Source organism: Ochotona curzoniae, unplaced genomic scaffold (assembly GCF_017591425.1).
Source record: "Ochotona curzoniae isolate NIBS_2020 unplaced genomic scaffold, NIBS_Ocur_1.0 contig_48, whole genome shotgun sequence".
Lineage (NCBI taxonomy): Eukaryota > Metazoa > Chordata > Mammalia > Lagomorpha > Ochotonidae > Ochotona > Ochotona curzoniae.
The window spans coordinates 1,595,317-1,598,644 of record NW_024466391.1 but is presented as its reverse complement, the minus strand read 5'-3'; the positions used below and the strand labels follow the sequence as shown (position 1 = coordinate 1,598,644).

Genomic DNA, 3,328 nt, shown 5'->3' with positions numbered 1-3,328 from the left:
TCCCAGTCCCAGGACTTCCTGCCCCTCAGACTGCCCAGAAGCCCCAGGGCGTTTCCCAGATGTCCCCAACACTGGGTAAAACACGACACAGGAAGTGTTGAAGACAGCTGCTTCCTGTGAGGGCCCAGACTGAGTCCTGGGTGGCCCTGTTTACGTCCAGGGCTAGCCTCCACTGAGCACACATCACATACAAAATGCAATTGCACAGTGAGGTCATGGCATACGTGAGGAGGGAGAGTGGACCCAGGTGGGGGGGTCTGGGCGTCCCCCCACTCCTGCACATGCCAAGAGCAACTGCAGAGCCCCCAGGAAGGGAGTGAGGGCAGGTGCAGACACTGCAGAGTGCGCCTGAGCAGTGAGCTGGGAATGGCAGGCCCCAGACGGGCTGCAGTGGCCTGTCCCTTGCCAGGACAGCACGTGCCTTGGCCTCCCCTGGCAGGGCCGTGACGGCGATGTTCCGATTCTGCGAGGGAACGGGGGTGAGAGTTGACAAGTCATTAAGAGGATGTTCAAGCCAAGGAAGCCGGGTGGCAGAGCTCAGTGCCTGGTCTCCTCTCCCGCAAGTTAATTGGGTAATAAGTCTGGGTGACAGGGACAAATGCACACGGCAGGCGCTCGTGCCGTCCTCTCCCCACACCACCAAAGAAAAGGTGACCTTCCCTGTCCCGTGTGTCTAGGGCAGAAAACAAGACCAGCCCCATATAGCATGGCCGAGCCGGGGACTTCGGGGCAGAGAGAGCAAACGGCAGGCTGGGAGAGGAGAGAGACCACACGGAGAGCGAGCTCTTTGGAGGAATTCAAGCCGTGGTTCCAAGCGGCATTTGGTGGTGGGATTGCTGTCTTAAAGCGACACTCATTTACAACACAGGCAGGCTGGGCCCCAAACACAGGCTGTGCTGGAAAATTCCTTTCCTTTTGCCCGAGTTTGCATTTCAGGTAGGGATATTTGCTTCTGAAGGGGCGACAGGTGTCGTGAGAAAAGCCAGCACTCAGAAGGTGCCATAAACAGCGTGGACTGCCACCCCGTTCCCCAACACTCAGCACCTGCTCGCCTGTCCTACCCAGCACACCTGTGCGTCTCCCCGGCCATCCTCACTCAGGGAAGCAGGCTCCCCAGTGGCAGTGCGAGCTCTCATGCATTACAAATACACCTCACCTGCTTCTTCTCGCAGTGGATGAGAAACTGGGCCCTCGGGCGCAGGCAACTCCCCAAAGGCAGTGAGGGCACCTGGGCTCGGCAGGGCCCGGCTCATCACAAGGACCTTGGATCATTTCTCACCACCAAGGTCCCCTGGCTTGCTGTACCAAGGCTGCTCACACCAACCTTTCCACCAGGACTTCCTGCTCAGACCTGGTGGCGTCCCCTTGCTGCCCTGTGAGCCCAGGCAAGCCCCTTGCCCTCTCCACACCACAGTTCCTTCCTCAGCAGATGGAGCTTGCCAAGTGGGCTGAGTCAGATATGCCCTGGGCGTGCCTGCTTGGAGCAGCAGGAGCTGCAGCACCTGGACCTGGGCCCGCCGCCAGCAGGGCAGTGTGTTGGCCCACACAGGGCAGATGCACTCGGCAGGAATTCACGCCTGCTAGCTGCCTCCAGCCAGCACAGGACAGAATGGGGTGTCCCCACCCCAGGGAGACTCACACATGAAGCAACATGACTTCACAGATCTGCATGCCGAGAAACTGAACCCCAAGGCCACTTCTTGGGCAATACGTGGGAACAAGTGCCCACACAGAGAAAGCAGAGCACAGCACTTGACGCTACTACCAAGGACTCAGCAAGCTGGGGTGGTGGGAGACACCGAGAGAAAAGATGCCACAGCCTGTATGTGAGTATGCACATGGGGGCACCTGCCCTCAGCAGGCAGATGTGCTCAGACACGTGGGCACCTGCCCTCAGCAGGCAGATGTGCTCAGACACGTGGGCACCTGCCCTCAGCAGGCAGATGTGCTCAGACACGTGGGCACCTGCCCTCAGCAGGCAGATGTGCTCAGACACGTGGTCACCTGCCCTCAGCAGGCAGATGTGCTCAGACACGTGGGCACCTGCCCTCAGCAGGCAGATGTGCTCAGACACGTGGGCACCTGCCCTCAGCAGGCAGATGTGCTCAGACACGTGGGCACCTGCCCTCAGCAGGCAGATGTGCTCAGACACGTGGGCACCTGCCCTCAGCAGGCAGATGTGCACAGACTATGGGCACCTGCCCACAGCAGGCAGATGTGCACAGACTATGGGCACCTGCCCTCAGCAGGCAGATGTGCTCAGACACGTGGGCACCTGCCCTCAGCAGGCAGATGTGCACAGACTATGGGCACCTGCCCTCAGCAGGCAGATGTGCTCAGACACGTGGGCACCTGCCCTCAGCAGGCAGATGTGCTCAGACACGTGGGCACCTGCCCTCAGCAGGCAGATGTGCACAGACTATGGGCACCTGCCCACAGCAGGCAGATGTGCACAGACTATGGGCACCTGCCCTCAGCAGGCAGATGTGCTCAGACACGTGGGCACCTGCCCTCAGCAGGCAGATGTGCACAGACTATGGGCACCTGCCCTCAGCAGGCAGATGTGCTCAGACACGTGGGCACCTGTCAAGCTGTGTCTCTCAGGTCCTCTTTGCTGAAGGAGCAGGAAGCCCCAGCTAGGTACTTAGCACAGAAGACGTTCTCATGCTTCTGGGGTGCCGGCAGGCACAGTGCCTGGTGGAGGGCCTGTTCCGCCTCCAAGGTGATCCTTTAGCTGCATCCCCTAGAGGGGACAAAGGCTGCGTCCTCTCAGACTCAGCTGGTTCCCTGCATGAGGTCACTCCCACGCCTCGGAATGGTCCCTCCTTAATAGGATCAGCCCAGTGACCTACAAAGGGCCACTTACCACACGGCGCATGCACGCACACATTGTGTGTGTGTCTGCTCACTTGCATGGACACAGCCATGCCTGTTGAGACAGGCCTCTGTCTACACGTGCTGTGTTCCTTACATGTACGTGAAAGTCAACACATGAGCTGCGTGTGCACACACATGCCCAAGCTCCCGGGATTGCAGAGGTCACTCTGGATCGCTTCTGCCATCTGCTGGCCACTTGTCCTCACGCACCTGAGGAGGGAAGGGCTCCAGCTCGTGGGCAGTGCCAGGGCAGACCTGAGGTCCCAGGAGGCCCACACCCCGGCACCCATCACCTGACCTGTGAGCTAGGGGCTCTGTCATCTCTCTTCACAGACAGAGCTGTGAGCACAGAGAGGTCAAACAGGTTGTCCAAAGTCTCACAACTGCACAGTGGTACGGCCAAGGGTTGGACCTATGAAATAACATGTATGAGGCCACACTGCACCGTGAA

At 59.5% G+C, this 3,328-nt stretch overlaps 1 long non-coding RNA gene across 1 annotated transcript; it reads right to left on the bottom strand.

Annotated features, from left to right (window-relative positions):
- Positions 1-2,257: 2,257 nt before the first annotated feature.
- Positions 2,258-2,617, bottom strand: LOC121161631. Its single transcript, XR_005884705.1, has 3 exons — positions 2,584-2,617; positions 2,314-2,391; positions 2,258-2,275 (listed from the first exon to the last, which is right to left on the bottom strand). It is a non-coding gene; the product is annotated as an uncharacterized LOC121161631 (long non-coding RNA).
- Between the last annotated feature and the right edge of the window lie 711 nt (positions 2,618-3,328).